The sequence below is a fragment of the Protopterus annectens genome, chromosome 5.part0, assembly GCF_019279795.1.
Source record: "Protopterus annectens isolate FY-2018-M chromosome 5.part0, PAN1.0, whole genome shotgun sequence".
NCBI classification, from domain to species: domain Eukaryota; kingdom Metazoa; phylum Chordata; order Ceratodontiformes; family Protopteridae; genus Protopterus; species Protopterus annectens.
This window is the reverse complement of record NC_056735.1, coordinates 1063011024-1063025424: the sequence shown is the minus strand read 5'-3', so window position 1 is coordinate 1063025424 and position 14401 is coordinate 1063011024.

Genomic DNA, 14401 nt, shown 5'->3' with positions numbered 1-14401 from the left:
ATATATATATATATATATATATATATATATATATATATATACTCCTTTTTAGGTCCACATATGTATACACACAGTAACGTACTACTGAACACCCATTACTGTACCACCTACTTGTACATTGCACTAAAACCTACATTGCTATGTGTGCATAGCTACCATCACATACATATGTATGTGGAGCCTTCAGTGACAGTTTCAGTATGACCCCGTCCCTATGCACATCCTCATATACATAGATACAGACCAATAACACATCCGGAGGGTTCACAGTATGTAGAGTATTATAGTAGTACTTTACATTTCCTATGTCTGTTGCAGCTGTTTGTGTAGGCTTGCAGTTGCTTGGCCTGCTGTCTGCCTCTTTGCCTTGATGTTTCTGGTTTGTTATTTCTTTCTCTTTCTTTCTTTCTTTCTTTCTTTCTTTCTTTCTTTCTGTCTTTCTTTCTTTCTTTTTTTTTTTTTTTTTTTTTGGTTTTCTCTCTCTCTCTCTCTCTCTCTCTCTCTCTACCTCCAGTGGGTGTAATGACAGTATTGCATGTGTGGACTGGGAGTACAGGATGCTTTTGTAGGTATCTGCACATGTCCATGTGATGGCCTCTGCACCAATTGTTAGCCAGCATTTACTGATTGCATGCAGCCTGTTGTGTAGTGATTGCAGTTCTCACTGTGATTACAGGCCTGTGCTATAAAAAGGTCTCTTAGGTAGGCCTAGCCCTTTCAGATTATCAGGGTGGGGACCATGCTGGTTTGCTGTGGACACTGTTCTGTGAGTGTAAGGGTTGGTATGTCTCTCATATTTCAGGCTGTGTTGTAGACACTGCAATGCATGTTGTTCTGTAAGCTACTGTTAGTACATTTGGCAGGGTGTCAGTGTTGCACAGTTGACATTTGTTTTCACATCAGAGACATCCCTGTAACTCAGTCACAGTTGCTATGTCTGCACTCTTAACTATTCAACTATGGCTGTTTATCCTGCTCTGAGTATGTGTGTGGCTTGCCAGATGCTACTTTGACATTATTACCTAGTAGATACCAACTAGCATGACTGTTTCTCAGCACACAGTACTATTTTACAAATCCACTAGATTTGACAGTAAATATACATGACATGCTTTGTGTGCTAGACTTGTATATTCCCTTTAAATTAATTCCTACTATTTTATGATATATTTCCTTCAGCACAATGCTTTTGTATAGCAGTCATAGCTTAGTGGTAAGTCATGCAGACTAGTGTTTCCAAGATCCAGGGTTCGAGACTGAGGGAGGTATTTTATTTTGCTGCTGAGAAAACTACAGGCCTTGTCATTCAGAGTGACTAAGGCACTTTTAAGCAGTTGTAAGCGGGTTAGCGCTGGTTTGCGCGGAGGTCATGCATGCGCACTGCCACTTAGCTTCGTGCACACCCGCTTACTACTGCTTAAAAGTGCTTACTCTCGCGCACGTCCGTGCCATTTTCTTTGAAAGAAAAGAAAATGGGGAGATAGGAAAGTGGTGAAAAAGGAGTCAAAAAGAGGGTAGGACAGTAGGGAAACAAGCACGGGTTTTGCAGGAGGGATGTAGGTAAGGCCCATAGCTGCCCATTTCTTCATCAGCAACAGCTGTGCATATGTTTGTAATTTGGTGTGACATTTGAAACCTTTCACCCCTGAGAGAGGTGTAAGGACAACAATAATACTTGTTGTACAGCCAATTGACAGTTTACATGTCCAGCAGACATGTGTGCAAAATGGGCAGCTATGTATGGGGCGTAATTTTTTTGTGGGTACAGAGTGCCCTTTTTTTTTTTTTTTCAGGTGAGAGTGGTATGTCAGGTACAGGAAGTCGGTATAGCTGGGGAGGTAGGTTGGGTAGGTTAACAGACAAGACAAACAAGACGCATACAGGGGAGGTGTATGACACATGTGGGGGGGGCTACACAATTGACGGGGATGGATGTTTGGATATTTCGAGCCCATGAGCCCACAGATGGCAACAGTGGAACTGAGATTCCCAGCCATGGGCAGTTGCCACTGTGACATCACTGCCCAGGACGGGGCTGTGCTGGGGGCTGTGTAGGCTGGGCAGCAGGCATGCCCATGAGTTGTGCCACCTGTGCCTCAAGCTGGCGTAGGGGCCCAAGCACAGCATGCCGGATCTCCCTACGCACCACAGTCCGGACACTACGGAGGGTGAGTGGATGTTCTCCTCCAGCCATGCTTGCAGAGGGGGGACGAGCCCCATCCCCTGCAGCGCTTCCACCCACAGTTGGCACAGGGCCACCGGAGGAGGGTCCGGCCTGGGCACTACTGCCAGCTGAGGTGGGAGAGGTGGGTCAGCTGGAACCAGCCTTCCCTGTCGTCCTATGTTTTGCATTATGTTATGTCAGTTTGGGTTAGTAATGTACAATACCATTCACAATTAGTTGTAACAGCATGCATTAGTATTCCCATTAACCAAACACCCATATATTCAAGCCATTGAACAGCAAGCATAACACATGCATAATTTGAACAGCAATACACAATCCAACAACATGCAGGGTTGATTGATGGCAACAGGCCAACATGTTTGGATGTATGAACAGGGCAGATGCATAAACGTAAATGCAAATATGTATGAACCAACAGGACAAATGTCCAGGGGTGTTAATTGTGATTGCACATACCAATTTCATGTGGAATGGATTATATGTGGTTATAGGGTAGGGTGAAGAAATATTTAATTAACAACTTCAAATACCAATACATATGCTGTACATTTCTACTAGCTGCAGATATATACACACTACAGTTCTGCCTACAGATTCCTATGTGGTAACTACTTCAGGTTGGTGATAGGAATGTTACTGCTACATCAATATACATTTCATTTTTATTCATACACATTCATATCTGGCTCTGTTCAGCTACATCATCCTGCTACATTTGCTTTATATAGCTATAGACAACTGTGGATGTTTGGTATTTCAGACAACCATACTATCTGCATATTGCAGACTGAGAGCAACATATCCAGATTTTGGGACACACATTCCAGCTGCAGTACTGTTTTCAACACGTTACTGTTTGGTTCTGCCTGTCACATTCATTTCATTCTGTACTGACTGCAGTATACTTTATTCAGGAGTTATTACTACTTTATTGGTGGATTCATACCTCTTTCTCACACTCTCTCACTTGTTTTATTTTTATAATTCAGGATGGTACTTAATTCTAGGCTTTATTGACATGTTTTACCTGTAGTTATAACAATCCTTTCCAACAGTCTCACTTATGTCATGTTTCTGAATTTCAACAGGGATCTATTTCACACATGTGTTTTACTAAGCTTCTGCAGCTGTACTTTTCAGCCTGCTGCAGGTTATGTACTATTAAATTACAGGTGGGACATCTTTATTTCAGACTTATTTCATTTTTATGTTTGGATTACAGGCTGCATCACACTTTTGTAATCAAGCAATACTTGCAAACCCTCTTACACTGTTACTTGAACATTTTATTAATTAGTGACTACACTGCACTCTTTTGCTAACTGTCATACTTATATATTTATTTACAGTTACAGGGAGAAAATTACTGACCTGCCTGGTGGCGCAACCACACCAGCCTATCGCCATAGGCTCGACGGTTCGCAGAACGGACACCTGCAGCTGTAATATAAATACAGTAATATTGGAATAGACATCTCCATAATATCAGCTAGGTTAATTTCTTGCATAAATAATTACATGTAACTTACTCAGTAGGGGGGCGTTGGGCATTTGCCGGGCCTCCTGGATCCAACGGTTCAGTTGGTCCTGCTTCCGTCTCTTCAGGTCTGCATGGTGGTGATGGACCTGCTCACCAGTCCTTGGTATTCCTGTGGCACTGGTGAGATCATGTGCCAACCGGTCCCACGCCTCAGCCCTATATGGTCCCCACAGGACCTGGCCCTGCATGAGTTGGGCCTCATGATTATGGACGAGGAGCCAAACCATATATTTGGACTCCTCAGTGCCCCACCTCTGTGCTTGGAAGCAACTACCCTCTCCTACACCTGACATCCTGGCTGAAAGTCGGTTCTACAATCGGTTATGCTGTGTATTCCCGCCTATGGGGCTTATATATGCCGTTTTTCCCGCACTTATCTGTGATTGGCCATTTTGGAATTGTATCAGCTTCACAAAACCTGCTTTGTCATGCTGCTCTTTCTATTCATTCCTATATATATGCTATTACTGCATTGCTAAGTGCAACTGTCATGGCTTAGTGGTTCAGTACTTTGACTATGGTGCATGGTAACCTGGGTTTGAACCCGGCTATTGCTTTTTATATTTTATTTATTTTATTTTATTTTACATTTGTTGACCGGGCTAGTCCAGCTGGATATATGTCCATTTTCAGTGGAGGCCCGGGGAGAAAAGCTCCACAAATTACAACAACATAAAAGGTCAAGACAAAGACAATAACAGTATAATTTGGTACATAAGTTTTAACAATTATAGTACAAGCCTAAGGTTATATATTTTATATTTCAGTAGGAAAAAGGAAAAATGTATCTAAGAATAGATGAATAAGACTAATACATTTGTATTAGAAATGGTGTAGTACAAATCTTTATAACATATTACAAAATTAGATACACCTAGTAATTTACGATAAGAGATACTGAGGTCTCACAAAAACCTAAGAAAGAAAAACACTAGAGATCAATAGATAGAGTATAGAAGAACAGCAAACAAGGATGGATTTCTAGTGTTATTTAACACATAGGTTGTGATACTATATGAAGGTGTTTGATCATTCCACTGTATATACTTATTTACATGAGAAAAAATCCTAAGGAAGGTTAAGCTCACTAAAAATTAGTGAGACAACACAAGATCATGATAGGCTAGGAATTGTGGGAGTCTAGTTAATAGTTAGGTACTTAGTCTGGGTTAACACAGGGCATAGCCAGTGTGATTTGAGGTAGGGTTTAAGCTTGCTTTTAAATAAGCTGACAGAGGATATTGAGGTTAGCTGGCTTGGGAGGATGTTCCAGGCTTTACCTACTGTATTGGAGAACAAGGTGTCACCAGCTAAGTTGTTGGATTTTGATATTTGTACAAGTAGGTTATTAGCTGAGCGTAAGGTCTTGAGGTTATTATAGGGGATGACTAGGGATGTAAGTATGGGTGTATTTTGAGGTAAATACAGGATCTTATGGGCTACTATTAATTGATTGAAAAGTATTAAATTTGGCAGCTCTAACCATCCTAACTGATTCAGATTGATACAGTGATGAGTTCTATAGGAGGACCCAGCTGCAAATCTGGCAATATTGTTGTAGGAGGATGTAAGTTTACTCAGATTACTTCTACATATTTTGGTATAGATAGGGGAGGCATAGAGCAAGGTAGAGATGAGGTGGGTACGAGCAATAGTAACCCTGGCTGGAGGTGTAAGAAAGGGTTTTATTCTATAGAGGGAACCTAGTTTCTTGTTTACTATTTTTATGGTGTTATTAATGTGAGGTTCAAAGGACAAGTTGTTATCTATTAGTACCCCGAGTAGTTTGGTGGTTGGTTCCGGAGATATTATAGTTCCATCATTTGAAGTAATAGTAAAGTTACGTGGGGAGGTTCTGCAGGTGGGGGTAAATAGTAGCATTTTTGTTTTTTTGGGGTTAAGGATAAGACGTCTTTGTAGGAGCTAGTTTTCAACTGTACTAAAGGTCATTTGGGTTAGTGACTGAAGTTCTGATTGAGAAGCAGCAGCGCATATGAGTGTGGAGTCGTCAGCATATTGGATACAGTCAGCTTGAGGAATTACAGAATGAAGGTCATTTGTAAAGATGGAGAAGAGTAATGGGCCTAATATAGATCCTTGCGGGACCCCTAGAGTGACTAGGACGTGGGAAGATAAAGTATTTTCCCATAGTACAGCCTGTTGCCTGTTATGTAGGTATGATTGGAACCACTGTATAGTATGGTTGTCCAATGACAGGTTTTTGTGTGTGTCTATAAGGAGGTGGTGATTCACCATGTCAAATGCTTTGGACAAATCAATAAAAACAGCTGAGGATAGAGTATCAATATTATGATTGCTGTTAATATGGTTAGTGAAGGATAAGAGAGCAGAGGTGGTGCTATGAAATGGTCTAAAGCCATGTTGACAGGGTGCTAATAAATTGTGATCGAGTAGGTAGGTTAACAGTTGTATGTGTATACATTTCTCCATTATTTTTGCTAAAGGAGATAGAATAGCTATGGGCCTATAATTGGACAACTCTTTGGAGTTACCGCCCTTATGCAGGGGAATTATGTGAGAGACTTTCCAGATTAGGGGAATAGATCCTTCAGAAATAGTTCTGTTAATGAGGATGGATATGGGGTAGGCTATGACTTTAGCAGCTTTTTGCAGGTATTCTGCAGGTAATTTATCAGCAGAGAGAGTAGTGGATTTAAGTTTCTGTATGAGGTTACAGATAAGTGAAGTGGGCACTGGCTGAAAATGAAATTGATGAGAATTATTGGTAAAGGTTGTGGCAGAGCCTGTGATGCTAGGGGATAGCTGGTTGGCTAGGGATTGTATGGTTTCAGTGAAAAAAGTATTAAATGAGTCTGCTATTTGGATGGGATTGTTTTGATCAGAGCCAGAGGGAGAGGGAGTGCTTGAGCATCCAGGGTGTAGGAGGTTATGGATACCTCACCAGAATTTTTGGGGATTATTTTGGTTGGTTTGTTGTAGTTGGCAGTAGTAGTTTCTTTTATCGGCTAATATGGCTTTTTTTGTTTCATTTCTTAGCTGTCTGAATTGCAGGTGGTCTGAGGAGCTTTTTGTTGAGCGCCATTTGGCCCATTGTTTATTTCTTTGGAGGATTTTTTGTTTGGTCGTTTTGGTGAGCCATGGTGCCGGTTTGGTTCTAATTCTAACTTTGCGTAATGGGGCATGGCTGTCTAAAATGGTTAGAAATTTAGAGTTAAAGTATTTCACAGCATTATCTATTGGGAGGTATTTCAGGGGTGACCAGTCACAGGTGACTAGTTCAGCTTGAAAGTGAGCAGGGTTAAAATTTTTGGTAGTGCGAATAGTTCTACAGATGGCAGAGTTTAGGATGACAGTTTTGTTCTGATTAAATAGGTAAGCAAGTGATCACTGATGTCCTCAGGAGGGTGCCTGTTTTATAGTTTAGTTGGGGGGTATTAGTGAGTATCCAGTCAAGGGTACTAGTTTTGTTGTTAGTTTTATTGTTAGTTTTATTGGTGCGGGTTGGGGATGTTATAGTTTGGGTAAAACCATATAAGTTGATATGAGTAGAAGGCTGCTCAGATATACAGGAGTTCCAGTTAATGTTAAAATCTCCAAGTATAATGGTTTCTTGGGGTAGTTACTTGAGAGCCAGCTGAGGATAGCCTCTAATGTGTTGATGTTATTGCCTGGGGGAAGATAGACGCATGATAGATATATGGCTTTGCTTTTGTTAAGCTGAACCTTAGTTAGAAGAATGTCTGCATTGTTGCAAAGAGGAGGTTTGGAGTCTAACAAGGTAACTTGTAATCCATTCTTATAAAGTATGGCTACACCTCCTCCTTTTTTAGTGTTACGGTCACGTCTTATGATATTATAGCCAGGGGGTAGAACTGCACTGTCTTGTATTGATGGATTAAGCCATGTTTCAGACAGACAGAGGATGTCAAAGGAATAAACATCGATAAGGGCATGCAGGTGAGCTATTTTGTTATTGATGCTACGAATATTAAGATGAGCTATCAGGAGAGAGTTGGGGGGCTTGGTAAGTGTCTGTGTGATTGAATTTGTTGGTGTATCAGGCTGTGTAGCTGTGAAAGTGGTAGGACCTGGGTTAGGGTGTATATCACCATCTAACAGGGAGTGGACCTGAACTTTTAGGATGAGTTGTAGAAGTTTAAAAATTAGGTTCTTATTTTTTCTAGCTAGTGGGTTACATTGAGAGATGTGATGGAGTCTATGAAATATGGCTGCTGAGTACTTAGCTGAGCTGGGGAGGTTGCTAACAATATGAGTGGAGCTGGGGGTAAGGACAGAGGTGTGTGTGATGTGGGTATGCAGTCCTAGGAATCTATGGTGTTCATAGAGAGTAAGTATATAGGGAATGATAAGTATAATTAGGAGTAGTAATAAAGGTAAGGGTTTACAGGATCCTTGAGCCATTTGTTTAGGTTAAGGTGGTTAAATGTAGGGATATGTGTGGATAGAGTGGTAGGGTAATGGATAAAGGTAAATGAGTGATGGTTCTTTAAGGGGGAGGAGATAGGGGTAAAGTGAGAATATAATAGAGGTAATAGCACTTTAAGGGGAGGAGTTAGAGGTTGGTCCTAATGCGTAGGGGTGTGGCAGTTAGAGTATAAGTGTAGGACCACTGGGGCGGGTGGAATTTGGGGGTAAGGTAGGGGAGCGGAGTGAGCCCGCAGGGCGAATGGAGCGGGATGAGCCACAGAGGAGTTCACCCTAGGAAAACAATCAGAGGAGCAGTAAGCAAAGTTAAGTAAAGCAGCAGAGGGTAAGGTGACACAATGCCTTGATAATAGAATATGCAGAGAGGGTTGGCAGTGAAGAATATTATAAAAGAAAGAAAGAATAGAGTGGGAGTATTAGCTCTTCCAGAATATTAGAATCCAAGAGCCTGTAAGTTACTTAAAATTGGAGTCAGAATGGTGGTCTAAAGGAAACTATTGCCCTCTAGTGGACAAAAGCTGTATAGCAGAGGCAATATATACTGAGAAAAGAGTGCAGGGCAGTAAGTATGCTATAGAGGATTGAAGAGGAAGAACAGTAAAAATACTTGTAGTCTAAGAAGGGGGAAGGGGTGACAGGTATGGGAGCAGATAGTAAAGGCTGCTGGCTGTCCTGGCTGGTGAAAGTAAACTTACAACCTACGATATCTCACACTAATTGTCTTAAGACTTTGGTTTAAAGTACGTACTTTACTTATAATTAAATTCCCTTGGGGACAGTAGCAGAGGGGTGGAAAGGTTCAGTTCCTTAGTTAGGGGAAACCCCCCCATGCACCCTAATCTCAAAGTCTTTGAAGACCTAGTGGAAAAGGCTTTAAGAGAAAACCAAAATTTGTATTATAAGCAAGTACCTTGTAATTTTGATTTTCATTTACACCAACTGATAGAATACTTAAACAATGAGGACATTAGGGTGATGAAACCTGACAAAGGGGGAGGGGTAGTCCTCATGTACAATGTAGAATATGAAATGCATATTCACAACATTTTACAGGACATCAACACCTACGAACTAATTTCGAGAAATGAATTAAATATTGCATTTTCTAAAATCCATTACATGTTAAAAGACTACCTCAACCAAGGGGGTATTAGTGAAAAGTTATATAACTATCTCTCGGTCCCCAAACCGAAAATTCCGGTTATTTTGAATACCTAAGGTACACAAGGGTCTGGTACCCCTGAGGTTTAGACCTATAGTAGCAGGTGCAGGCAGCATTACTGAGCCCTTAGGGATTTTTGTAGATCATAACCTTAAACAACTTATCTCCACTTTCACACATATTTGCAGAGATTCCTGGGAATTTATTGGTAGCATCACTCCAAGTCTTTTTGAACCAAATCTTTTAATGGTTACTATAGATGTTATTGAACTGTTTCCTAGCATTCCGCATAATATAGGTTTGGACTGGTTTAATGAAATTCTGGCCAGTGAATCGAACCTTACTAACAGCTTGATCAATCTTATAGTTGATTTCATGGAAACGGTTTTGTTAAACAATTTCATTTATTTTAATGGTGAGATCTTTAAACAGAAGAAGGGGGTGGCCATGGGCGCATCATGCGCATCTTCATATGCCAACATTGTGCTTTACAGATGGGAAAAGACATTCATTCATTCTTCGGAATGGAAGGAACACATATTGTTTTACAAACGTTACCTTGATGACATCTGTATTTTATGGAAAGGCAACAAGGAAAGTTTTATGGACTTTTTCCGTTATATAAATTCAACCACCGTATTTTTAGCCTTTACCTATGAAATCAGTGATTCTTCACTGCATTACTTAGATATTCTTCTTAGTAAGGACATAGAGGCTGGGCAATTTCAAACACGAATTTACAGAAAGAGCACTTATTCCAACACTTTCCTACACTATAATAGTTGGCATCCTTATTACACTAAAAAAGGAATCGTAAAGGGGCAACTGATACGTGCCTCAAGGATGTCTAGCACCTTGGAACTCTTCCTGGAAGAGGTTGACACCTTGGAGGCACTGTTTTTACAGAGAGGGTACCCACTTAAACTTATTAAATCTTTAGCATCAGAAATACTTACTAAAAGGGAATGATTGTACCCACCACTTCTAGGAAAAGGGTTGCCCTCACCTTCTTCCTCTGCAGATCAACAACAACATTTAAAAGACAACTTTGTTTATACTTACAATAAGGATTCAGGCTTGGTGGAAAATACCATTCTTACGTACTGGCACATTTTAGCTTTATATAACGACATTAACCAATACCTACCAGATAGGGTAGGCTTCACTAGGAAAAGAGACACTAATTTAAAGGGCATGTTTGAGCACAAAACAAACAACATGAGTTCCAGAAGCGCAGGCTATGCCCCCACGAAGAATGGTACTTATAAATGTGGGGCTTATAATCAATGCGCCTACATTCTGGGAGAGGAATGCTTTTATTTGCCTTCTAGAAAGTTGAAACTGGGTTCCTATGGCAGATATACTTGTTCAACCAAGGGAGTGGTTTATTTAGGAGTTTGTGTGACATGTTCTAGTTTCTATGTAGGAAAGACTGAGAGGATGCTCAAAAGGAGGATTTATGAACATCTCTATGACATAGAGAAGAAAAGAGACACCAACGCCTTTTACAAACATTCTTTGAGTTGCACAAACATGCAATTAAAGTTTTTTGTACTTGAACAGGTTCCCCATGACCCTAGAGGTGGAGATTGGGAAACCTGGCTTGAAAACAGAGAGCTTATTTGGCAACTGAAGCTAAATGTAACCAAACCCCCAGGTTTAAATGATACTATCAGTCTCATTAGTGTTTTAAAAATCAACAGAGACAAGTTATAATACAGTAACATGGGCATGCATAAAAGTCACACTGGTTAACATTACTCCCACTGTCGAAAGAATTGTATGGACATACTAAACAATTATTTTCCACAGTGTTCATAATTCAGGATAGACTTTGGTCAACCTCATTAAAATTGAAGTTCTGCATTGCTTTAGCAGGAAGACAGCAGTTCTATTCAACAGCTGTCAGTGCATTGTAAGGGTTTAATAAATTCTATCTCCTTTTTTAACAAACACATATTTTTATGAATTTTTGCAATGCTTGCAACGGTTTTAAACATATATATATTTTTTACACGCTTTATTTTTAGGATGGATTTTATTCTTAGGCTGAACATTATATTTTTATTTCTTTAACAAAATTTGTACTATTTCCATTTAAGGTCAGTAATTTACCTAGCAACTTCACAATTAATCAATTAAGTTATTAAGATCACATGATCAACTTTCAAGAGTATAAAAGACTTGGAACTATTTGTGTTAATGAACTTGATAAAGCCTGGTACAACCAGGCGAAAGTGCTTGTTTTGAGCTTGTCTTTTTGTCCAAATAAAGGATTTATCGTACTAACTGGGTTGCTTACTGAAGATTGCATCTGCTTTTTCTATTGTTCCAGTTGGGATTTACTTCTGCTACTTGTGACATTACAGTTGAAAGCTGAGCAACACTGGTATTTGCTTGTGGAGTTTTCCTGTTACTGGTTTGTGTTTCTTTTACTTTTTGGAAACCGCAGTGTGTTTATGACTGTCTACACAGGCTAGGAGGTGTGTCTGGGTAAAGGCAGTTTTGATACAGCTTGCTCAACGTTGGCTGTCGGTTAGCTTGTTGGCACGGTGCGCAGCTCCGCGCAAATGGATCACGCTAGTTTACGCGTGGTTTGGCTGTCAGCACGCACATTACGCTCAACTCAGCTACAGGCACACAGTTTCAGTGTGTTAAAATGCTGCTCAACCCCGGACACTCATTTTACACATATTAAACCACTGCTCACCTACAGGCACTCATTTTACACCTGTTAAAACAATGCTCACCTACGGGCACTCATTTTACACCTGTTAAAACACTGCTCACCTACAAGCAGATATCCTCAACTTGTTAGACTGTAGCTCAGCTATGGGCACATCCCACATTTTTTTTTTTTATCTCACATTTCTTCAAAATACATGGCCCATTTCATTACATTTTACATAAAATATAATTTTATATATGTACATATATGTCAGGGACTTGTTTCATGCTTATTTCACTAAAAATATAAATTGATGTTGTGGGGGCTCAAACCATGACTGCCTCCTCTTCAGCCGACGTCTCTACCGCTACGCTATTGCTTCTTGGTTTACTTTGCATATTTAGTTCTTATATGCTTTTCCACTGACTGCTAACTGTGGCTAAGCGACGGGCACGCTTGCGCAAACGAGCGCACTCACGGGCAGACATCTTTACAACTTATAAAAAAAATATTAGATGTTCATTTCTACATTTTATGTTCATAGTCTGTGGGGGCATGTGTTGTGTTGTGTTTATTCACATTTACACGGACTCTGTCATGGGGGTTTACTTTCGGGACTTTTACTCTTCTGGGGGCATGTCTGTTTGCAGGGCTCACCCTACGGACACACCCCCTACTGTCTTACATGGACCGTGTTAGCCTTAGGTGTGATTCAGCATGCCTTCATGCATATGCATGACATGCTGACGTCACACCGTTTAACTGCAGCCTCCGTGTAAGCCTTGTAACTCTTACACGGAGGCTTCGTGAATCCTGCCCATCATCTTCAGCACTACTGTAACTCGGGTTCCTGTCGTGGGCCATGATCCCTGGAAGACATAAATACAAAAATATGTCTGAGCAAGTCATATGGCACATTTAACATTATGCAGTACAGATATCACTGAACTGCTATATATAGCAACCTATAAGCTAATCGAGAGTGAAACACTGTAACTGCCACTTATCACTGCTCACCCCACAACTGCTTGAAAGTGCCTTGCTCACTCTCTATCTAATGAACCATGTTCTGCACAGCAACAAAATAAAATCACTATATAAGACTATACAAGAGTACCTGGCACACTGTATGCAACACGATGCACCACCTAGCCACAGCAGATATACATCAAGCTGATATATAAAGAAATATATCATCCCTCACAGTCAGTGTAAGGTCCAGTAAATGTATTACTATTATACCACACAACTTTTTAATGCCAAACCCGTGGCCAAAATATGTGTACAATTGGAAATATAGGTCACATACTGCTGTAGTACACTATGAATGTTGCTAGATTATATATATTACCACACATATGTCAAAGGACATGTTACAGACATACCTACACACACATCAGACATAATTACAGGACACAAAGGTATGACAACCCAGATAAGCTTTCAGTGTGTACTATACAGTACTGTGTGTCAGTACTTACACAACCTTAATCTTGAGAAATGTAATCTGTGATGAATACAGGGACCACACAAAACAGTGGATGCAGGCAATATGGACATACACCATACTTTGCTGTACAGGCCCAGAGCTTCAATTAGTACTACAGTACACACAGGATTTGCATTCAACATCGGTACCAATCAATAATCATAGATGTAGTGCTTTAGCCTCCAGTGACACACCCTAGTTAAAACCAAGGGACTTGATCACACTGTATGCAATAACACTTGTTCTGCCTAGCAGCAGAATAAACAGCTTTTGCTAGGATCAAAGCAAGGGCCCATAATACCATAGCGTAAACAGTTACATATCTTTGACGTATTCACAAACATATTGACCATCACAGTCAGCCAACCGTACAGAGAATCTATTGCAACAAGTAGATGTAGGTGTGTATGAGTATATATATATATATATATATATATATATATATATATATATATATATATATATACATATACACATCCATTTGTCTACATATACAAATGTATATGTAGGCACATATACATTTCACCTTTAATAGTGAAAATATCAATTATACAAAGGATGTAAGGTGTACAATAATGTAATAGAATCGCACAGTCTTGGGATTAATGCATTGAAGGTGTTCACAGCCCAAGTAGCTTTAGCAGGCCTTACTGGCTTCAACATTGCAAACTGAACAAACCACCCACAGTGTTTAACCACCACATGTCATATACCAGCACTGTATGCTGTCTTGTTTGTCACACACTAAAAGCTACATACAAATATGTGCATACTAACCTTCACCAACATGGGCGGCCATGGTGGTGCAGTGGTTAGCGTTGCCACCTCACAGCAAGAGGTCATCTGATTCAATTCTCAGCTGGGGTGCCTTCGTGTGGAGTCTGCATGTCCTCCCTGTGGTTGTGTGGGTTTCCTCCGGGTGCTCT